The sequence below is a fragment of the Magnolia sinica genome, chromosome 17 (genome assembly GCF_029962835.1).
Source record: "Magnolia sinica isolate HGM2019 chromosome 17, MsV1, whole genome shotgun sequence".
NCBI lineage: Eukaryota > Viridiplantae > Streptophyta > Magnoliopsida > Magnoliales > Magnoliaceae > Magnolia > Magnolia sinica.
In genome coordinates this window covers 49,118,545-49,143,705 of record NC_080589.1, presented here as the reverse complement: position 1 = coordinate 49,143,705, position 25,161 = coordinate 49,118,545, and the positions used below count along the sequence as shown (strand labels likewise).

The 25,161-nt window shown below is 38.7% G+C and overlaps 2 long non-coding RNA genes across 8 annotated transcripts; one reads left to right on the top strand and one right to left on the bottom strand.

Annotated features, from left to right (window-relative positions):
* Positions 1–9,408: 9,408 nt before the first annotated feature.
* On the bottom strand, positions 9,409–13,838 carry LOC131230236 (uncharacterized). 7 transcript variants are annotated; one of them, XR_009163935.1, is made up of 7 exons: positions 13,503–13,838; positions 13,379–13,422; positions 13,211–13,278; positions 11,355–12,039; positions 10,653–10,764; positions 9,962–10,084; positions 9,409–9,633 (listed from the first exon to the last, which is right to left on the bottom strand). It is a non-coding gene; the product is annotated as an uncharacterized LOC131230236 (long non-coding RNA). The 7 variants fall into 7 exon arrangements; XR_009163933.1 differs by lacking the exon at positions 13,379–13,422; XR_009163934.1 differs by lacking the exons at positions 13,211–13,278; positions 13,379–13,422; positions 13,503–13,838 and adding exons at positions 12,137–12,209; positions 12,336–12,776.
* A 7,505-nt stretch (positions 13,839–21,343) lies between these two features.
* Positions 21,344–24,655, top strand: LOC131230237 (uncharacterized). The gene is made up of 2 exons (XR_009163936.1): positions 21,344–21,570; positions 23,350–24,655. It is a non-coding gene; the product is annotated as an uncharacterized LOC131230237 (long non-coding RNA).
* Positions 24,656–25,161: the final 506 nt, after the last annotated feature.

Below are 25,161 nucleotides of genomic sequence, written 5' to 3'. Positions count from 1 at the left end.
AAATAATAAAACCTTTACTTATTACCCTTAGGCAATTTCGAGGATGGAAATTTTCTTTAAAGGGGGTAAATTGTAATGTCTTGAAAAAATTCATACAAAGACCCGAGTACCACCTCAGGCAGAAATCACTAAGGACCGAATCCTTAAGAATTTAGACGAAAATTGATTAAGTACTAAACTAAATAATCAGTGGAATTAGCTCGAACCACTTTCTATAGAAACTGCAAGACCCAAAACCATTAGAATTGTTAACCCAACATTTGCTAGAAACCTAGGATCAGTCTCAAAACCTAGTTGCTCTCGGGAGCACGTCGAAACTTCGTGTCGGACCTGAACCGCGCATTGAAAGTCTGATAACCGCAAAACTATACGGTTATGACCACCTTACTAGGCTTGACAACCATCATGGGAAATGAGTCCGAATAATATCCAGAACCACACAACTTGAGCCGGGAGCGAAGTGTGTGAGAAACGCGAATATCTTTAGAAAATCAACTCAAACTTAAGTGAATTGGGCCATTCGCTTGCAGGCCAAATTTAAGGTTTCAGACCGTCAGATTCTAACCCAACTACACCCATGGATCAGTGAAATTTTCCTGCACCCATTGGTATACTTGTAGCCCTGATCGAGTGGCGATGACCGTTGAACTGAAACAGGTCCACCATAGTCGATCCATAAATTTGATCGGACTGAAATCTTAACCTGGCATAGATCCATTGTCAGAAAACTTTCTCTGAACCGTATGAAGGAAATGGACCTTTGGATGAGCTCCGTTAGCCTGAAACAGCCACTCTTTGGCTATAACCTAAGTATACCATGGCCCTAAGGTCATTGACATCAGTTCTGGGCCTATATAAGGGCATTAACCCACCCCTCTCTCATTCCATATGAATTTCCTAAACCCTAAGAGAGAAAAGAGAGAAAAGAGAAGGAAAGAGTGCGGAGAAGTGAGAGAAAGTGAGAGAGAGTTGCTGGGATTCATTCCCACCGCTCCACGTGCCGAATCATCCTACCTCTATCACTATACCGGCGATTTCGACTTCGTTCTTAGGTAAGAAATTCAAATCCTAATTTGTTTTAGGTATCTAAGTAGATGAATTGATGAAATAGCTAACCTATTTCATGATTCACGTTGTTATTGTGTCGTAGACAAAGACGTAGTGTTCAAACTGAGTACGATACAAGTTTACCGATAAAAGGTGCGGACTATAAATGTTTAGGTTATGGTTTTCAAGGCTTTCAATGTCAATTAATAATTTGTGACTGACTTGATTGCTATTGCATATGCTTAGATGCGATGTTTTTCGCGTATTACATATGTATATGAACTATGTTGAAATTAATGCATTCCACGTGTTTGTTGAAATGTTTGTATGAATATAGAATTATGATTTGTGCTTGCCATGATTGTTGTTTGAGAATATTTGATTGTTGTACGTGTGGCAACTCCCTTGTGAAAGGATTTGCTATAATATACGTTATAACTAGTTTATTACATGTATGTTGATATGTGTAGTCTAAGTATTTGATAAAATGCCTGAATGAGAAAATGCTTATGGAAATGTATTTAATAAGGGTGTTAAGATAGGATTCTCAATTACCTTATCTATAGTTACAGTTTCCTTCATGTAACCTATCTTACTACTACGTATTTTATGGATGAAATGCCTATGTATGACAATATGTGTACGATGTGTTTGTTAAAATGCTCAAATGAGATTTATACTGAAATTAGTTGTCACATGTTGTTTGACTATCATATATGAATGCCTATTGTGTATGAATATGATTGGGACTACTGCGTAGTCCAGGCAATCGGTAATGATTCCCAAATTAGTGGTTAAGGTCGTTTCGCCACACAAGACACGTTCCATTAATCCGAGTCGTACGCTGTTTGTCGACAGTGGTTAGGCCACGCGGAGTGCTTATGCGCTCCATGTCGACTAAGTCAACACGTGCTCATACTAGTCGAGCTTGTCCAAGTAACCTAATTGGCCTAATGTATGTTCACCATGTATAGACGCTACTGCTTGAATCTAAGGTATCACTTACTAGTGCAAAGACCGTTTAACCTTAGTACCATGATCCGTTAAGACTCATGAGCCGAGCATGGTGGTATGGGACACTATGCTCGAGCTATCGGCCTACGCTGGGGTGACGAGCCTCCCCATAGTGACCAATGAGCAACCCAAACTCGTGATCCGAATACGGTGGTATGGGACACTGTCTTCGAGCTATCGGCCTATGCTAAGGTGACAAGTCTTTCCCGTAGTAACCTCGAGTATAAAATAGGCCTACCCCGGCGCAGCCTGGCTGTAGTCCCCAGTTGGGTTGGTGACGAGCCTTCGAAAATAGACTGTCAGTTGGTAGGGCGTTGGTGGTGTGACCTCAGGTACAAAATAGGCCTACACTGACGGTGATGAGCCTCTCATAGCGACCTAGATTGTAAACTCTCGAACTTACCTATCGTATGTGATTAACTAGGATTGACGACCCTAGATGGATCATTGTTTGGGTAAATGATATAAAGGGAGGTACCTTAGCTTCCCAAACCTGTTGTGTGAATAGGTCAAATTAAGAACTTGGCTAATTATGCACATGCACCGCATTGCATGTGCCTTTAGCGTTGGAGTTGAGCACAATGGGAGTGTTGCATATGCGACTGTGAGATGATGTCACAGAGGGAGTGCAGGCAAGGGCATACATCATTATCGCATCCCATCCTTGTATTAACAAGAGTACTTAGGACATGATTGTTGTACTGCTTTATCATTACTACTTGACTGAGTTGATAACATGTTAACCTTTACTTTATAGTTCCACTGAATTAGCTACTCATTCCCTCCTGGGACGGTGTTTTAAACACTACCCGGACTCTTTTTTAGATACAGGTGATGGCGAGGTCTTTACAACAGAGTTGGACATCGTAGGCAAGGAGGAAGAGTTCTCCTACGTTCAACTATCGGGCGGATCTATGTAGATCTCTCACAAATGTGCAAGGACTACTGGGATATTTGTTTAGTTGAACACTTTTACTTCCCGTATTTTATATGGTTAGAAACAACACATGTATATATATTTAGCCCGGTTTCATACTCATACTCTGAAATTTGTGAAACGTTTTCATAATTAAATGCATATATTTCAGTCTTCCGCTTGCCAAATTACATTAATTCTGGAGTATGATATGTTGTTTTAGTATAATCTCACTCATGTTTACTGCATTACTAATGGACGACATTTAAACATCATTATCTATGCTGCATAAGTGATGCGTCGAAACTCGATAGTTGAGCTTCACTCGACCCCCGATTTTCGAGGCGTTACAAATGAGGATTCCAACCTCCTACGAGAAGATGAACTTGAACTCCACCATTTTTTAGAGAATAGACGCAATATTCTTTTATAGAGTTTTATTCTAAACTTAATGATATTTGTAACTCCATGTGAGGTTTAGGAGAGAAGATTATGGACCTCCATCGGATTTGTTCAATAACTTGATTTTTGATACCTCGACTGAAGACCTCCATCGGATTTTCGGTAGATATGGAAAAATCTCTGAAACTTTCATCCCTACGAACAAGATCTCCAAGCGATCCCGGGGATTTGGATTCTTCAGATTCTTCTACGAGTAGGATGCTCTGAATGCGATTCAATGCCTCAATGGTAGGAGGATTGATGGTCGGGTCGTCTCCGTCGCGTATGTTAAAATCCAGAGGAAAGGGACTTCTTCATCCTTGATCCCCAATCCCGTCCCTGTGATGCCATCAGAGCAACCCCAACACCCCCGGATGAGATCCTACCGCCATATGGAGATCCCCCAGCCCACTACTCGACCAAACCCCCTCGCCTTTGATAATTTGCGGTCCAAAAGTTAATCGATGGAGGATAGATTCTCGGTTTCCGCGGATCCCAGAGCGATAGCGTGGCTTCGTGCTTCACTATCCTCTGTGTTGGTTGTGAAAGTGAAAGATGCTTCTATCTCCATTATGCATCTCACTGATTCCTTTTGTGCCTCTAAATTGTCTGCAGCAAAGGTTGTTTTCACCAGGATTGCAGCTGATAAATTCCTGTTAAAGTTTCAGTCGCGGGTGGTGATGTCGGCCTTCCTAGACGACCCCGACCTCCACCGTAAGTTGGATCTATCAGACGTTTGTGTTTGGACCCCAAAAGAGTCTGCTTTTTCTCAAGGTGGATAGATTCGCTTAATGGGGATTCCGGCCCATTCTTGGTACCCTGACACCATTAAATGGTTAGCATCGACGTTTGGAGAAGTGGTGGAAATATATAATGTTGCGATTAATGGGACGTTTCAAGGTTTTGCTAGAGTCCAAGTCAAGCTCCACTCCAGGTCGGACATCTCAAAGGCCAGAAATCTCTATTAATGGTAAATCCTACCCGATCCTAGGCTTCATTGAGGGCTGCAACCTTAGAACTAGAATGTCCTTCATGGCTTCGGCAAGTGACAATATTTTTGGATCAACCCGAGAGTGGGTAGAGGCTACTTTCCAGGGGAATGTAGCTACTAACACCCATCGCTCGGAACCTATTTGTACAAATTCCCAGCTGATCATCAACCCCCGCTCGGCTCCTGTTTGTGCGAACTCCCAAATAAGCAACAACCCTCGCCCAACACCTGTTTGTACAAACTCCACTATGAACACCCAACCCTCCACCGAAGCCCACAACCCCCTACCCTACCAGGACCTATCTTTTCAATCGCCTGCCCTATCCCCTACCCCTCCCCCACTCATTTCAGCCTCCACTCATCCCTCCTTGCCTATCCAGGCCCTTTGCTCTCATCCCCTTCCATCAGCACCTGACCCCATCTTCCCCCTCCCTTCCCCCATTCAAGACCCTGAACCTCCTCAACCCCCACCTTTGGATGTTGTGCTGGACCCCGTCCCTCACCCCGTGTCACACCATGATCATGTATCTCAATTCCCCCCTGCCTCATCAAACAATCCAAACTTGCCTTACCCACTCCCCCCCTCCCCATCCTATATTCCCTCTTGATATCCTCCCTGTTATTTCTGATTTTCGTCTTGCCCTTCCAGATTCCTCAAGTCCTGCTATGACTGAGGAGGAAATACAAGGGCCCATAACCTGCCAGTGGTCGAATGTAGCAACTGCTGTATCCTATGAAGCTGAGTTTACCCAAAATCCCCAGTGCTCACCCACTCAGTCCAGAGAGGATTCTCGGTCTATCAGGCCCCCTCCTTTCCTATCTCGATCAATAGGTAACTCTCCCATCAACCCTTGGAGGAGAAGAATCCCGTTTAAAGAGATAAATCAAAACCAACAACTGCCATCCTCGTACTCTAAGGATAGACAACAACCTCTGATTTCTGATACGGTGATCAATCTGCAGCATCTCACGGTGGAGCTTCCTTTGATATAAGGAAATTAAATAGTTGAAAATGTATTCTCTGCTCAACTTGGAACACAAAATGTTGTCACCCATCTCCCTCAGGTGGCAGAATTCTCCTCTCATGATGACCACCTGCAACACAATCTCATATAAGATCAGGAAGACAATGATGATCTTCTCTCAGAAGACGACATAGTCCACCAGTCCGATCAGGCTATCAGTTCGCTGAATATGATTCCTGGCACCAGAATCCTGCCTGAATCTTGGAGAGCTCCTACCACTGATAAACCAAGAACTGGCGGGAGAATATCTTCAAAAGGAAGCAACACATGCGTTGTAGTGGATTGGAATGGGAGACTCAGGAGACTAAGAAGAAGGGCATTCAATTCTGGGAATGTGACTGATGGATAAGGCCATCATTTGGAACGCTAGAGGCGTGGCCAACATTGCGACCTTACGTTCGGCGCGTAGGCTCACTTGTATACACAATCCCTGGTGGATGGCGATCCTGGAACCTATGGCGAGAGAGGAGAAGAGAGTTTTAGTGGGCCTAAAACTGGGCTTTCATTCCTCTTACTCGAACGCGGAGGTTCGAGGTAAAATTTGGTTCTTTTTCAGCTCCTACTTAACTGTTCAAGTTCTGCAATCCTCTTCTCAGATGATCACGTTTTCTGTCCCTATTAACTCTTCCCATTCAAATTTCTTTATTTCAATTGTGTATGTCAAATGCTTTAAGATCTAGCAAAGAAATCTGTGGTCAAATATAGCCTCCTTGGCCAGCAAGATCTCAGGCCCGTGGGCAATTGGCGACGATTTTAACGTTGTCCTCTCCGCCTCTGAATGTAGAGGAAGTAGAAGTTTTAACCACAGCAGTTCGATGGAATTCACTGCAGTGATGGACAGCGCTGCTCTCCTGGATGATGGGTTCACGGGTAATGGTTTCACTTGGTGCAACAATCAATCGGGTATTGGTCGAGTGTGGGCTAGACTTTTTTTTTTTTAGGAAGCAGGGGAACATCCTTGGAATATAATGCTGAAGAAAGACATTACAACCAACCGAAATTTGGGGGGACCTCCCAAAAAATGTGGGGCCCGCCTATCATATGAGGACCGCACAGCATCCAACCTATACAACACTATGCCAAAATCGCGGATTTGCGACGGACCAAATCCGCCGTAAAACCAAATAAATGACAGATTTCATTCGTCGCTTGGTCCGTCTCTGTTACAAGGTCGTTTTTTTCCGACAGATAAAATTCGTCGTTGAATCTACCGACAGATAAGGTCCGTCGTAGCTTTCCGGCGGATAAGATCCGTCGCAAAAAATAAAAAATTCATCGCTTAAATTTAGAAAAAACCACCCAAATTATTCATCATTTAAAATATTAGCAACAAATAAGGTCCATCTCGCTAATATGAGGAGAGTGATAGACCTTAAATTCGTTCAGTCTTGTTTTGAAATTAGCGACGGATTTGGTCTGTCACTAAAATATTTGCGAATTAAAAAAAAAAAAAAAAAAATTGTCGGATTTGTTTGTGTTTTTTTTTTTTTTTAATCTTACACCTAATAGTCATTCAAAAAATAATTCACACAATCATAATCAATCAATGATTAAACATGTGAGTGCATGTTTCACCCATTTAACATTCATCAAGACAATAATCAGCACAATACCAATTAAACAGTTGAAATTACGGTAATGACCGCTTTAGTTAAAGTAAGAGTATACCAATATGTCCTAGAGGGGGGTGAATAGGACTTTTATAAAATTTTATAACAATTTAAAATCCTATCGCTCTAATCCTAACAGCAAGCATACATTAGGATTATCCAAAAGTAACTTTATTGGCTTCCAAGCCTGGTAGAGGATCCAATCACAAACTCTTTAAGAAATGAACAATGTGCAAATTAGTTTATGATGGATATGACTGTGTGGTGTGATCTTAAATAATCAAATATGAAAATACTTAAGGAAATCACATAAGTAATGGAAGACAATAGCAATCTCAAACACAGTCATTTTTATAATGGTTCGACTATTTGTCTACTCTAATCCTGGCAACCGCACTCAACCCTTGAGTGTACCAGATTTCACTAAGGAGGTTTCACACGGTTCACTTCAAACCCTAGGTTTTAAATCAAGTTCACTTCTAACCAGTACAACCTACACCTAGGCTGATAATTTATGCTCCCATGAGCAAGGGTCACCACATAGTACCTGATTTTAGGCACACTGGACAATGATCCACTCAAGGAACCTCACTTGTTTATGCTCCCATGAGCAAGGGTACAACGCACCCAACTTTTAGACCACCTTGGTCAAGAACCTATCATTTATGCTCTCCACAGAGCAAGGGTCAACACAAAGCACCTACTACTTACACTCCCGCCAGAGGCCTCCTAGAGGACTTGCAAGGGGTGAGAAACACCTTAGACCCAATCCTACAAAGGAATGATCACAAGGGTCCTCTGGACTCTAATAACTTACAGATAAGCAGATGAGTCCTTTTCAGCATGTTGTCCAAGATCTCCTCCTTTGTTGATGAAGAACTTCTGATTCCTTGAACCGCAACTCAGAAGATTTACCAATACATGGCGACGGGTTGGGACAAGGTTGTAATGGAATCCTACTCTATTGAAAGTTTTCCTATAATGAAAATAGAGTGATTCCAATCATTTATGCATTCAAGGCATCCCATCTTAATGATTTGCCATTAAAATGGTAGGTGGAGGATCCTTGAATGCGAAAGTTCATTCCTCAATCCACTCTATTGAATGTCAATGATGAGGGTGGATTGAAGGATGGACTTCTATGAGAGAGGACTTTGAATATATGATCTAAGGTAAAACACTCAAAAGCACTCTCTTCTTTCTCTCTCCAGCAACTAGGGACAAGTTCTCTACAAATAGACAAAAGGTTCCAACGGATATAAAATGGTCACATTTATGACAGAGTTCAATATCATCGAGTAGAGTCGATATCATCGATCAAGGTCGATATCATCGACCGTATACTCTTGATTACATCGACTAGCCGCTCGATGATACAAACTCAAATGTCATACGCTTTTGAAATAATTTGTCAGCTGATCGAGGGAATCGAACATGCGTCGATGTCATCAGATTTCTAACTCCGATTTCATTGACATAAGGATCGATTCCTCGACATTTGAAAATGAGAGAGACTTGCCTTAAAAATATTTCAGGTCAAAAGGTATGATCGAGGCACAGTCAATATCATCGGAATTTGAATGTCGATGATATCGTACTTGTGTTGATGCATCGATAAATCCAAAGAATTTTCCTGTTAAGCTTGCTGGACAGTTTATTTCCATTCTCGATGCAATCGACCCAACCTCGATATCATCGATATTTGAATATCAATTTTATCGAGTGATCCTTAATCCAAGATAAAAACCACCTAAAAATATGGCTGGATAACTGTGTCCAAGACCAATATCATCGAAGGCCTTCCGATATCATCGATATTTGAATTCTGAGAATATTGAGGAGAACTTCGATATATCGAAGATTTTATGATTTTCTATAGAAAAACAGGGACACAATATCTCTGCTGTTAATTTTATCAAGTCAACTTTGATAGACTCGAGATTTAAATTTCGATGATATCGATACAACTATCAATACGTCGATAATTCCGTCCAAAAGTATATGTAGTTGCTGGACAACTTATGTCCTCATTCGATACTATCGAGTGAGCTTTGAGGACATCGACAACACTTGTTGATTACATCGATAAGTTTATCGATAAATCGATAGAGGTAAAAACCTTAGAGATTTTCTGAAATTTTGAAAAAGTTTTCTAACCTAAAAACCCTAAGATATTCTAATCAATTTTAAGGGTTTTAATTACCTCGTGTTTTGGGACATGGGATGTGAAGTTTAGATTTACCTGTGGTGAGTTCGGGCGCACATCCGGTTGAGGCAGACGATTGATTGATCTTCCTATGGAGCTTCTTTGTCTAGCGGACTCAACACTCACGCTAATTGACAAACCAAGGCACTTTCAACAGTTAACGGTCTATTTAATGTTTTCATACTACAAATGCACATGAATGTCATAGGAAAAACCATACATCAGTTGGGACTGAAAGTAGCTACAACATCTCCTCAGCAAATCACAGCCATAAAACAGAAGATGAGACTAGTCGGCGATGGGGCAGGCATGCTTTGATGCTCTTTGACATCTGAGAACCACAATAGAAGCCTTTGCTAATTCTTTAAACTTCAGCAATCCAACTACCAGAGCAAACATCAAACATGCAACGATGAGTATACCATCCAAATACACATAAACCATACAGTAAATACATGTGAAAAGAAAAAAAAAAAACACATAACATATAAAAGTGACCATGCCAATAGACATATCCAACAGTCCCCATCTAAAGCTCACTTTTTAACCATGCTAATGAAATGCCCACATCAACTATATTATGCAAATGCCCATGGCCACATATAAAACCCATTCCAACTAATAAGCATTGCCACATTTATGTATAGATGGGTACTCTTATCATAGAAATAGACAAGTCTGAGAAAATCCATGCTCGAAAATCATGCTTACCTGAACAAACTTAAATTTCAACCAATAGACATCAATAGCCCCTATAGCCTCTCACTCTAACCAATGGCTAAGAACACACCCTTAGCTCTACATCCTTGGTGAGGTCACCACTCGCCTTCAGCTCTACATCTATGATGAGGATACATAAACATTGGATTGAAAGAAGTGGTGATTGAACTCATCATTAAAAGAATCATGTGTTTGGTCTATCAAAATGTTCTGTTTGAAAGCAAGTAAACATTAAAAACGCACCCATTTCCAATCTGTTGCCTTTCATCAAAGCTAGAAACAAAATGGATGGCCTATCCTATCCATTTCATCATGCCCATCCAAGCAAACAAGTCCTAAATGAATTTGGGGCTAGCCCAACTTCCCCTCACTTAGGAAGACTTAACTCCAAATTACACAACAATCCTAATAAATTGATATGCAATTGAACTAAGCATCCAAACAAGTAAAAAACTTAATAGCAAAACCCAAGCCCATATGCTCAAAACACCCAACACCAAAATTCCACCCATCCATTAATAACTAAACAACTCAACCCAAGTGAAAGTGCCAATCCCATTATTACAATTTTGCACATCATAGCATAGGAGGTTGTAGCAGCCCGTGGCTTGATAAGCATCACTCTGTCATTTTTCATTAAAAAATGAAAAACGAAAATGAGACAAAAACTTCAGCTACTTACTATTTACTAATGTCTTCCCATGTATGGGATTCTTTATCCAGGCCATAGAAAATGCATATTATATCTCTCTCTCTTCACCCAGGGTTGAACTGATAAGCTTGTTCACTTCATCCTGAAAATGAGAAAAAATTTGGTATTTTATAAGACTAACTACTAAGGAGACTGAGAACTGAGACAACAGGTTTGCTAAGCCCACACACAAGTGAACTGCTGCCCATCCACATAAAAGAACATGTGCCAATATGGCACACTTGTGCAAGATCCAAGCTATCCATCAGGTGGGCTGCACTTGTTTAGATCAAAACTAGGTTGTTCCACTCAGGTCAGCCAAAGTGTACAAAACAAATGGATGGCTAGAAGAAAAAAAAAATTGTTTTAGCCAAGCATTTCTTTTGTTAACTGTTGCTCATCTGAGTGAAATGGCCTTATTTTGGCCAGAATATCTAAACTGCGTCGCATACCTAATGGAAATCTCATATCCTGTACATGTGTGCCACATTGGCATGTATGCCTGCATGTGGATGGGAAAGGCTTCACGCAGGTGTGGGAGTAGCAACTTCTTGAGGCAATATACTAGAACTTGTGAAAGAAACCATGCAACAACTAATAAGATTTTATTTGAATACTAAGGGCCTTGTTGCTTATCTTTTGAAAGTAACCAATATAACTTTCAAGAATAACTGAAGAAGAAAAACCAACAACATTTTCAGAACTTCATTCAAGCGCATTGGTTTTTATCTTGAGTGACTACTCATCAAATCCATGCCATGGGTTGTTCTCAAGATTGTTATCTGCAATGTACTACAAATAGAAAGATTTAAGATTTTGGATTAACAACGTACAACAAGATAGTACAACTGTGTGCATCCAAACAAATCATTCATGACAAGAATAAAAGCAGCTTGCTTTTCAAGTACAAACCAAAACAGTTTAATGAAGAGAGCAGAGCAACCGTCTAAAAGAAAGGGTTTTATGTAACAATGTAGCGGCCATTACACATAACTACTTTTTAATACCTTGGTCTTTACATGCCATATTCCTCTTTCACAATTTCCTAAAGAGAAATGATTTAGTGGGCGAAGTGTATAGAAACCTTCCCATACACGGTAACATTTGGCCTCATGAGCATGTCACTTACTTGGACCATCCATTAGGTCCAACCCATTCTTCTTCCACTACTATGCACAAAAGATTACAAACATTCCCTAATTCAACTTACCAGTAACTGAAGAAGTGGATAGAGCCATTTCCATGTGAAGATCAAATTGTAGTAGAACTAATGGATAGTGTTTGAAGCTCACCCGAATTAACATTGGGTTTGTAAGAAACCAATCTCACCCACAACTCAGTTTGGGACTTTTCCATCTCATGCAGCATGTGCTTAGTTCTGCCCATTTAATAAATCCAAAAATCAGTGATAGATAGTGGTTCACAGCACTGTTTTTAATTTATAGATTTAAAAATAAATAAATAAATAAACTGACTAAAAGGCAACTTGGCAGGTTAAGGAAGCATCAGGGATTAAGTGTCCACTATATGCTATATGGTTTTGAGAATCTGGGAAATTAAAAATATATAATAAAAAATTTAAAAGAATACTAAATAATGAAGAGTTACTTGACAAATTTGTGGGTAAAAGAACAAAAGAGAAAAGAAAGAAGAAAAGATAGGATGAAGGCTTACCATTGGATGCATGGATCGGATCTAGTACTAACAGAAGCTCCCTTCATGTCTTCAGATGAAGACATTTTCTCTATACAGCAAGTAGTCAAAACCAAAAATCATAAAGAAATCTAAGTTCCACTACTACATAAGGACCTTCCTATGAAAAGTACCCTTCTGTGGGGTTATGAATTTCTCTACAAATATTTGATTTTTTTTCGGTGCCATTTCAAGGCTCCAAGAGCCCACAGCATAGATGCTTCCAGTTGAGAGAAGGTGATGGTGGAAAAATCATGCTTGCAACAGTAAGAAATGAGGTGTTCTCCCAAATACAAACAATTACCCAAGAATAAAATGAGAAAATACATAACTAAAGACAAGACTGTCAAAAGTAAAGTGACAATTACAAGTCTGCCTCTAAGGGAGATGTATAGAATTTGCAAACATGTCTACTTTATTAAGATGAGCTCATTATTCTACAAGAACATTTGGAGAAGACATGTCTATGTAATTTAGTTTTAGATACCCAGGGATCCAACCCATGGTTCACTAGTAGATAAGAGTGCCTATCAACACTGAGGTCATGGGTTCGAGTGTGTGTGTGTGTGTGTGTGTGTGTGTGTGTGTTTAGGTGATGAAGCCATCTGTTGTGCTTAAAAGTAGGAAGAGTATTGGAATTGAACGAAGGTGGGTAACTTAAAAGCAAAAGGCAGGCTGCTTTTAAAATTTAGGTGGAATTCAGGTGGAATTGCTGTATATTCCAGTTTCACCTAAATAAAATTCAGGTGGAATGATTCCCACCTTCCTTTTAAAAATAAAAAATAAAAACAGCTACCATAGGCACATGTTTACAAATGTACCAAAGCAACAGAGACATGTGGAATGAGAACTCATACCTGAGAGTCACTGAGATGGGTTGCCATGGTTAGCCCTCCACTGGATGTCTCCTTTTGAACATTGGGGACTGAGTTTTTAAAGCATCACCAAATGTGGACCAGAAAATCTAAATGAGAAACATAAACATGAATAGTAAGATTTGTGGACCAAAAATAATAACAAATTACCAAGGATCATGGTATAGATAATGCATTGCAGCCTTGTAAGCTTCCTGGAATATGAACAATTTATAAGGATCCTCCCATTGATTCATACACAACATAATTAGCAAACAGGTGCCAGAATTTTGACCTTTAGGAAGTTTGCTGCTGAGCTGGACAATCTAGATTATAAACAACCTGCACATGAGTTGATCCAATATGTAAACAAGAACTGGTACTATTGAATAGTAGATAATTTTACCCTGAATGCTATTGAATCCATCATCACTATAAAAGGAAAGCAGTTCAAAATAAATTAGTAGATAGATACAGAGAGACAGGTAGATAAATAAATTCATAAAGAGAGATTTATATAAAACATTGATACAAAATTCACAACTCTGTAAAAGAGGACAAGAAAGAGATCATGTTAAGAATAAAAAGCTTTTCACATTACATCTTCAGGCACATCATCAGGACTGTCATAAACAACATCTAGATCATATACATTGGTGATCTCCATATATAAGTGAACCATTTAGCAAGCTGTAATATCCAAAAAACAATTTTTTGTTCAGTCTCACTTGGGTTAGAATACGGATTAGAGCAGGTTGTGGATCAGGTTCTCTAGAGATCGGGTTGGCTCTGGTTAACCCTTAACCCAGCCCAACCTAGAAAAGTTGAATTCCTGTTTGGTCTACAACAAAACTGTCTTCTAGGAAACCAACACTAGAAAAGTGGCTCCATTGTCATTTACATCCTAAATTCAAGGCCAAAGACAAGTTAAGAATGAAGATTGCATCTTACAAACCTTTTCTGCTAGTGCTTTGGTAAGTGATCGCTGTCCATTTCATCTGGTACATATAAACCAGCCCATCCGATCCATTTTGCCTCAAGCTCCTTCACACCTATGACAAGACATGAGAAAAGCGACTAGATGTTCTATCTTATCCCATTATGTAAAGAGGTAAATATGCCAAAAAAATTATCACACATTTACACGACAGACTCTCAGCTTCATATATATATATATATATATATATATATATAAATATATATATATATATATATATATATATATATATATATCTTCTTTCCATATGGAAAACCAGAAAAGCACTATAGAAATCATAATTTGTAAGTTGTACAGATCCAGAGTAAATTCTGGTGTTTTCAAGTATGCATCTCCTATTGATCTGGAAACCTACAGGCACCATATGTAAAGGGCGTGACATCAATGTACAAGCGATATGTGAACAAACCCAACTGTAGAAAGCACGCACCAACATAACAAAACACACAAGCACACAAAACTTATGGAATAAAAAAGAAAATCAAATTAGGTTTCAGTTAAGTATATCAGCTAAATATGCAAACAAAAAAATAGAACAACAGGCACATGCTCACCTAAGATGCATTGAAAATACATACAAAGGGAAGCACGGCTAGGTAAAGTATAATTGATCCATTTCACATGAACTGGTACTGATTTTCCCAGAATCATGATACCCAGATACTTTGAGAAAGATCAATCACCTGTGCATATTAACAGACAAAGCTGTACTTGTTGAGGGATAATTTGTAATGGCATTCCTGTAATTCTTTTGTGATGGCAAACTTGCAACTATATTGCTTTCTGGATCTCTCCAATCCTCCTAGCTATTATATTTTTCTGTTTAAAGTATTAAAATCCTCAAGATCCCTAAATCCCTAAAATCCTCAAGATCCCTAAAATTCTAAAATCCCCAAATCCCTAATTTGTAATATCAGAAAATCCCCAATTCGGGGTCCACATTCAAATCTATAAGCCCTAAAATCCCCAAATCCCTAAATGAGGGTCCACATCGAATCAGGAATCCACAAATTGCTAAATCCCCAAATCCCTAAATCGGTATTGAGATTGAGAGAGAGAGAGAGAGATACCTCACGGTCGTGAATGACCTTCAACCGAGCTTCAGAGAGAGAGAGAAAGAGAGAGAGCATGCGTGGGTAGGGTGTTCGACAATGGTAAGGTGGAGAGATCAGAGCGAGGAAGAGAGATCAGAGACAGAGAGAGAGAGAGAGAGAGAGAGAGAGAGAGACGAGAGGGCGTGAGACGAGAGGGTGTGAGAGAGAAAGAGGTGAGGTGCAAGAGAGAGAGAGTACCGTGAAAGGATTTGGGCGTCTCTTGGACGCCCTAATCCCTCTGACGTCACTAAGTTCTGTGGGCCCCACTATGATGTATTTGTTATATCCACACCGTCCATCCATTTTGAGATATCTTTTTAAGTCATGAGCCAAAGAATGAGGCAGATAAAAATCTATAGTGGACCCCACCATAGAAAACAGCGGGGAAAATGATTCCCACTGTTGAAACTATCCTAACGCCCATCGTAATGTTTATTTGAAATCCAACCGGTTCAAAAATTAAAAAATACATGAAATATGGGAAAACACAAATATCACCTTGATCTAAAACTTTTGTGGCCTTTAGAAGTTTTTTATGGTGGGTGTCACTGTCCCATTGTTTTCTGTGCTGGGGTCCACTAGAGCTTTGGATTTAACTCATTCTTTGGATATTGCCCTAAACTGATCTCTCCAAATGGTGGAAGGTGTGGATACAAAACATACATCATGGTGGGGCCAAAAATGAGAGGTATATAAATCTCAAGTGGAGCACACCACATGAAAACAATAATGATGGGATATCCATCATTAAAAGCCTCCTGAGGCCCACTGTACTGTTTACTTGACATCCAATCAGTTTATTAGATCATACAGGCTTAGATGAAGGGGAAAAACAAAAATCATCTCAATCCAAAACTTTTATGACCCCCAAAATATTTTTAATGGTTGACGCTCATTCAACATTGTTTCCTGTAATGTGGTCCATTTCAGATTGGGATATACCTCATTTTTGGTCTCATGTCATAAGATGATCTTTAAAAATAGATGGACGACATGGATTAAACACATACATCATGGTGGGGCCCACAGAGCACCAACTACCGGCCATTGGGTGGTGTCCGGGGAGTAGCCAATCCGTTCCCCTTATTTGTAGTGTGGTCCATTTAATCTTTGGATATGATTCATTTTTTTGATAATTCTCTAAAATGATCTCAAAAAATGGATGAACGGTACGGGTTGATCCCAAATTTTCGGTAAATTCAAAACTCAAGTGGACTATGCCACACGAAACAATGTGGAATAATGATTTCCACCATTGATACCTTCCTTGGGTCCATTGTAATGTTTATTTGCCATAACATGTTCATAATATCAAAAAGATATAAATGAAGAGACAACACAAACATCAGCTTGATCCAAAATTTCTATGGCCTCCAAGAATTTTTCAATGGTAAAGGTTCAATCACACTATTTCCTGTGGTGTGGTCCACTAGAGCTTTGGATATGCTTCATTTTTGTTCTTTAGACCTCAAATTATCTGTTAACATGGATGAATGGAGTGGATAAAATAAATAAATAACGGTGGACCCCACAGAGTTTACTCTGGTAAGGTTAATGAGTAACTCACCTAAATATAGTGGAGATGGGTTTCCTTAAAACATTCATAATCATATATTTGGCCTGCCTAAATGTGATTCACATATCCAACCCACTCATTATGTGTGTCCCACTTAGATGAGGGGTCAGACCAAGTTTTAGCCGCATCTAAAACTCATGTGGGCCCCACCAAGTGCTTTTATATTTTTAAAGATGTCTTCACATAGTTTTAGATGGTATGGCCCACTTGAGTTTCGTATACAGATGATTTTTGAGATATCTCATAACCTAAAGGGGACACATCAAATGCACGGTGTTGATGTTCGACACACATCATGATGGGGCCCACAAAACTTACTAATATCAATTCTTAGGTTCTCGCGAGGTCAATAAGCTGAGTCACAATTTTGACAATAATATTTGGCCCATTTTCTATGTCTGGTCCATTCACTCTATTTTACTCATCAATACCCTCAATTTGACTAGTTACTCGCCCTGATCAGGCTAGCTACATATGAGAAAGATATTGGGCATACAAGATTGATCAACAATTTGAGTTAAATTTGATTTAAACATCTGAAGTTATTTACTCTTCAATCTGGACTAATTCGATTGTCCAAAAATAGTTAAATGTTCAATTAGTGGATATGCCTAATAATTTATTAAAAAATATTTTATTTTTTCACAAATAAATTTCAATTTCCATTTAAAAATAACATTTTTTTTTTCAAAATGTATACTTTTTTCTCTGAATTTTTCTTTGAAAACTATTAACAAAACATCATTTTTATTATAAAATATTTCAAAAAATAAATTAAAATACAAAATTTATATTTTTTTTCAAAATCTCTAAAATTTTCACAAATTTTAATTATTTTTCCCAAAAATTCCAAAATGCCGATTTTTTTCTTTCAAATGCATCATTTTGTTTTCAACTTTTCAATTTTCTTTTTTAAAATGATATTTTTTTTTTCAAAATCTTAGTGCTTTTATAAATAACTTTTTCTTTTAATTTCAAATTTTGAATGTTTTCAATTATTTTTCAAAATCACAAATTTTTTCAAATTCTTTATTTTTCGTTTCAAAATGTTTGTTTTTTGATAAAGTATCGATTTTTTAATATCGTTTTATTTTAAAATTTTCAATTCTTTCTAACTTCTCCATTTTTTTAAAAAACATTTTATTCAAACTTGTCAATTTTTATCGAACTTTTCAATTTTATTTTATTTTTCAAAATACAAACTCTCATTTTCTTTTTCAAAATATTTTTATTTTTTAACATTGTGAAAATTTTCACATTTTTAAAAATATTTTTAATTTTCCTTTTCAGGATATTATTTTTTCTCAGAATCAAAATCTTTTTTTTTTTCAAATTTATCAACTTTATTCAATATTCTTTTTTTTTGCGCCACAAAATAAATTTTTATTAAATCACGATTTTTATTTTTTTCAAAATCTCATTTTTTTCTCTAACATTGTTAAATTTTTTAAACTTCTCAATATTCTTTTTCATGTGATATGACAAATCATTTAAATATTAGTTCTAAATTTTTTTTAAAAAAAATTCCACTCATTTGTTATTAAAACAATATATATATATATATATATATATATATTAAAAACAATTATTAAACTACAAATAAAAAAAAATTTCCACGATATTCTAAAAAAAATGAAAAAAATTAATGTTTAGGGCAAGAGTCCTTTTACAACAGACCATGATACGTCCCAAAAGCAACTGAAAACTATCGCCAACTGGTATTTTGGGCAAGAATTTTCACATTCCGTCCCAAAATCAAAATTATCGACAGATTTCGTCCATCGCAAATTTACGACGGACCAAAATCCGTCGTAAATATGTCGTAAATCAGATTTTAGCAATGGATTTTGGTCCGTCGTGAAAATCTGTGACATTTGGACAACGGATTTTCGAGAAAGACGGGCTTAGCAACTGACTTTTTCCGTTAGCGACAGATTAAATCTGTCATTAAACCAAGCAATTTTTGTGATGGACGAAACGTTGTAAATTCGCAATTTTGGCGTAGTGCAAGAGAAAAACACAAAAGAAGGAAGGCCAGTGATCAACCCAAACACCACCTCGCACCGCCAGAGACAGGGACGGGGTTACCCCTTGGCCTCGACTCAAATGGCACCTAATCCGATCTTATCCAGGAAAAAAAGCCCCCTAATCTCACTAGGAAGGGCTGCCGAGCAGGAGAATATAGTCAAGCCTTAGTTCTCGCTCCCCAGTCTAGCTAACCCATCAGTAGACCCATTCTCCTCTCTGAGAATATGAAAAAACCTAACCTGGCCTGAATGGGATAACCTATTAATCCTAACTAGCCAGTTCTTCCATTTCCAACCCGGGGAAGTTGCCCCTAAGAGAAAATCAATCACCAAGTGCGAGTCAGATTCAACAATCACAATGAACAATCCCCTTGCAAAGATAATGTATAGGCCATCGTAAATGGCCAGGATTTCGGCTCTAGTGTTGGAGGCCCTGCCGTACCCACTAAAAAAACCGACGAGAAAATTCCCTCTCTCATCTTTGCCGACCCCCCCACCACCCGCCAAGCCTGGATTCCCCTTGGACGATCCATCAACGTTGAGCTTAACCCAACCGGGGGGGGGGGGGTGTCTACACCATTTGATGACATGGAATTTTTTTTCAGGCGAGGGCTGGAGCACAATACCCATAGCTACTAAAACCCGGGGGGAGGTCCCCACTTTAGCCGCCAGCCATCTCACCACAATCGCCTGGAACCAGCCTTTAATGTGGACAATCTAGGCAGCAACAGAGGTAAACTTCCTATCTAACATGGACGTGTTGCGACCCTTCCAAAGCTCCCACAAAATGATCCACGGGGTCAGCAGCTTTAGGGGCCTTGACGATCTACTCAGAGTTGGGGTATGCCACTAGAAATTCAGCTGCACCTCAACTGACATGGTGCGCGCCAATCTCAGGCCGAAAATCTCTGCAAACAACCTCCAGATGAATTGCACTCGGGCACTGAGCAGGAAGATATGCGGCAGGTATTCGATGGTCGAGCCCTGACTTGGGCTCCTGTCACAGCAGGAGCACCGCGATGTGAGGTGGATCCCACGGGTTTGGACAGCGACGTTTACCGGGAGGGCATTGGTGAGAATTTTCCAACCCAGGACCGACGGTTTTAGCGGGAGGAACCGGTGCCCAAGATTTTTCCCCCAGCTACATTGACGTCAAGTAACCTTGCAAATATTCCAAGCTGACCTGACGGGTCGAGCGTCCAGATCGGGAGCGCAAGATCCTCCGAGATGCAAAAACCCCCTTGAAAAATACAATCCACCACCTCCAATGGAAGGAAAGAGAAAACCGCAAAAGGGGGGAGCGGGCCAGCATGGCCCAGGAAATCTTTGACCTTCAGCTCCTAAAGAGCCACCGGGATCGGCCTTGTAACCTTGCCCTCGAGCGGACCCAGCCCCGACCAGTTTCCTCGCCAAAGGCTCGCCTGCCCATCCCAATGTCTCAAAAGATTTCAAGATTGGAATTCTAAACCATTCCAGCTGTGACTTTAGTTTGGACTGTTGTTTTCTTCTGATGGTTCATTATGTAATCTACCGATCTTAGACTTGGGAGTCTTCTAATCTGAAAGATTTTTAGGACCACCCACCCAGTGTGGGTTTCTTCAAATTAGCAGCTGGACCCTGAACAGTGTGCCCTACATGTACAAAGAGGTGCATTGGGACATCATTCATGTTATGATGAACTGTGACACTATAATACCTCATTTTCAGATACTCGAGTTTAAACCTTGCCATCTCCCATTCATGACATGTTTTTCATCCTTCTGTTTGTTTCTTAATTATCTGTTAACTGCTCCTCTCGTGCCTTAACAATGTTCATTGATGTGTCTTCCAAATCTTTTGCAGCTAGTACGATTGGGGGTGAACTCGAAGAACTTCCCTTCCTCAGCAGCACCAGCAACATTTGCTATTCTCTTCCATGTTGGAATTGCAGCGGTTCTTCTACTCTACGTGCTATTTTGGCTAAAGGTCTGCATTCACATAAACTTAGTAGATAACCTTCCTCATCTTCTGATTCACAGCATTGTCACTACAATCACCTCAACAAGCCCATAGTCTCTCGTTTATTGCCATTGATATGTATTCAAAGCTTGTGGTTTTAATTCTCAAGGTAATGATGCCTATGTGTTTGCTAGTAATTTGTCTTTTATACCAAATCTTCTAGTGACATCAACCTCAATAAACTTTTTCTGTACTTATTTTATGACTTGTCTTTTGTCCTTCTTGTCGTTTAGTACTGTGCAGTGGATCAGGGATCGATTAAAGTCATTCTTCTAGCCAAGGTTAACATAAATCGAATGTGTTTTATTTTTAATTTTTCTTTTCTTGTTTCCATTGGTGTTACTTGCACTGTTCTCATCATGATTCTGGTTCGTGCACGCATCATTTTGATGTTAATAATCTGTTGATATTCTTATTATCTATTTGTTTTAATTTTAGTAGGGTAAAATATTTTCTTAATTTGGGAATTGAGGAATTAAAATGTTTTCATCATGTTTGTTGTGTAATTCGGTTATTAGTTATAATTGTTATCAGATTAAAGGCTGTGATCGGTTGAGTTCTCTATTTGGGAGTAGACACCTCTACATTAAGTTCTCTGTTTGGGAGTAGACACCTCTACATGTGGGGCACACGTGATCACCTGGTGCATGGATGCGGCATCTGAGGCAATGGTGGGGCGCTTTACAATTCGATAGTCAATAATGTCCTTCTCTTTAGTCTTTTTGTTAATCTATTGATTGTTTAATGCCAGTTCTATATTTGCTATTTAATCTTGTACTACACTAGTTTAGATGAGTTGCAGCTTCAGAAGTCATCTTGATTTCCTGAAATAAAATGGAAATAGCACCAGTGGAACAGGCCTTCCCAATGACCTCATGCAACAGCTTGCAGCAAGGCCCTTAATATTAATGAAAGCATTCTGAAAATGATTGTGAATTGACCAAACCCGCAATATAGTTAAAACCTGGATAAACTCAAAATACAATCGAACCTTCTGCAAAGACCCTCGAAATCCACCAATAATATAGAGATAAAAAAAAAGTCATTTAGAGAACTCCAAACCTGCATAGCTCGATATTGTCATGTGTATACTTCTGTTATAAAAGAAACATGGTTTTCTGCTCCTATTCAACAAGATATCAATTAGAGGCTCAAGATTTCTAAACAAAAATAGATTTGTTGAAATTTTCAATTTCAGCATCCATTCCACTTCTTTCCTGCATCACTACCTAATGGCTGTTTCAATATCAGTGGTATGTAGAAGGATCGAGCAACGATATGATGCTTATCCATTTGTCACATTAGTTGGGATATGGCTTGTCCTTCTGAAACTCTTCCTCCACATCATCACCGGCAAAGGCATTGTGTATGAGGTCTGCTTGAGATGGAAGTTCATACTCTGCCATCTCAATCATCGACATCATCATCATTAAGCCTTATCCCAACTAATTGGGGTCGGCTACATTAATCCTTTTTTTCCCTGATTGATGTGGTGTTTGGATCTATGGGCCATTCACATTAAAGGACACTAGAAGGCATATCAAGATTCAACATCCCCCTACCATGTGTACTTAGGGACATGGAAGCTATTATGTTAATTTGAAGTAGTTGTAATTACAAGTTGAAGACTATCTTAAACAATTGCATTGTTAATTTCTTGTGTCTATGGTGGTTAGTTCTTACTTAACGGGCAATTTGATTTTTAGTTTCTGACAATTTACTTACCACTTCTTCCATGTTAAAAAGGTTTGACTTTGTTAGTTCTAATGAATTGATACTTCCTCAAATTTATTTTGAACATTAGCATTTATTCTAGGAGAAAATTTACCTATTTTGAGGGCATAGGTTTAGTTGTCCTGTGCATGCTGCACAAAAATTGGATGCATGGTCCTATGGTGTTTTATCTGAAGCATTCATCTAGTGTGCATTGCCCCAAATGGGCCATTTTTAGAGTTGTCCCATCATTTCAGAATCATATAACTGACCTACAATTGGATGGTAGAAAGAACTAGGGGATGTGGTATGTGTAACGCATGTAGTGTGGGTATGAGTGTGAGTGTGTGTTAAAAAAAGAAAAAAAAAAAAAAAAACATTTTCATCCTTCATTCCAATTGGATTATTTTGAATACATTTTGCTGGAGATGGACAAATATCTTTATGGCTGGATACATTGCCACTAATGCTTACTGTTGATAATACATTTTATAGCTCATACCCAATGCAAGTCAAAACATTTAATTTCCTTAGTGAATGTGTACAAAAGGCAAGTCCTTAGTGACGAACGGCTTAATCTAGTAAGAGTGTGCCATGGTGGATGTCAGAGAATGTGAGTGGTGAATGCCTACATCAGTCGAGAATCCAACTGAGAAATGGTGTAAGATTTTTTTTTTTAATGGATGAACAAATTGTTGGTAACTAATGTAGTTTTTCTTTTCTTTTCTTTTTTGCAGCTACTATAGTAATTTAACATGGGAATTGATAATTACAACCAGAATGATTTTGAGTATACATTTTCAATTTGGGAATTGAAATTCATGTTGGGTAGGTGCTCTCCAAATTCTATGGCTGTGATGTCCTTTCTTTTTTTCTTTTTCCCTTTCATCTTCTATAGTAATTGTTGTAGGTATAAATATTTACAACCCTGATTGATTTTGAGTACACCCATTTTAAATTTATGGATTTGAAAAACTACAAGAATACGGCTGTGGGCAAAATGGGGTGTTTGCTAGTGATCTATAATGGAATTGCTTCAAGGTTCAGGTATATTTGATATGCATTTGGAGCTTGTATATAGTTGGATGCTGGATATATTAGTGATTGTTTGCATCTAGTTTGTAGTGGAATAGTCAATTGGAGGTGAAAGGCAGTGTTTGATCCATGCAGGTGCAGATATATTTTCTTGCATTGGAGATTCTCTGAGGCTTTTAAACTGCTTACATTTATCGATTTAGGGTAAGAGAGAATGCAATCCTTTCAATTTGATGATCCCTCCTATTCACCGTGCTACAAAAATATCTTCCATTGGATAGATGATCTTAACCGTCTGGTTGGTGATCTGGAAATAGACAGTATAGTCAATAGTTTGAATTTTATGAGAAAAACGAAATCTAACAATGCATGGTGACTTCCTGATAAGGGAGTTTTTTTTTTCCTGAGGGTGCGTGTATGATACACCTAACTCTTGCTGACGATTGTGTTAATCTGATTCCATGCTTGTTCATGAGCATTCGGGTGAATCATTGGCATATATGCTTTGTAGAAGCTGTCATGACTTTGTAATTGTGTTTCTCTGTTCAGGCCCTTGTCGAAGACGGTGAGGTTCAATGTCTTGAAAGTCATTCCAGCAGGATCCTCTGGCGGAGGTGGGAAAAAGGCCTTCTCTGCAATCTAAGGCTAGTTCGTAGTCGTTTCCTGATGCAGCTAGGCTTATTATTATTTTTTTAAGTTTCTTATATATAAATAGTTTTGTTAATTAAAACATATTCAGGATTACCCGTGGCCCATGCATGTGTGGCTCTGATTGAATTGAGATTTTGAATGGGGTTACATTGATTTGGTTATATGGATTCAAGCACAATTCTAGTATGGCCCTGTTTTGATTTCCTACTTTTGGGTGATCAGGCTCGCCTGATCAGGTAGCTAACCAGATGGATGGTCTGATCGTCCTAGACATGCTACTTCCATGATTATGTTAGGAAATGAGGATTATTATTTTTAAAACTTTTGAAATTACATAATTTTAGATTTCGTTTATCATTCTTCAATGAGAAAAATGAAATCTAACAATGCATGGTGACTTCCTGATGCCAAAAGAGGCTAAATTCATCTTTAGTCTCGGTTTTGCCTTTGTTATTTAAACAGAGACTATGACTCCTCTAGCTAAAGGCTTTAGCCTTGATTGTTGAGAACCGAGGTTAAAAATAGTTTTAGCTTTGGTTGGAGGCAATTGAGGCTAAATTTGGATTTAGTCTCAGTTGGAAACAATAGAAGCTAAAATTTTGATTTAGCCTCATTTCGAGAAAACTGAAGCTAAAAAGGTTCTTTTAGCTTCATTTGAAGAACCGAGGCAATAAAAGTCATTTTAGCCTCGGTGGCTAAAACTGAGGCTAAAACCTTTAGCCACGGGGGTTTCAACCTCGGTTTGGGTAATTAAGGCAAAACTGAGGCTAAAGGATTTAGCCTCTGTTTTTAACCTTTTTAGCCATAATTTTGAACTGAGGCTAAAGCCCCCTTTTCTTGTAGTAGATGCTCATGATGCAATT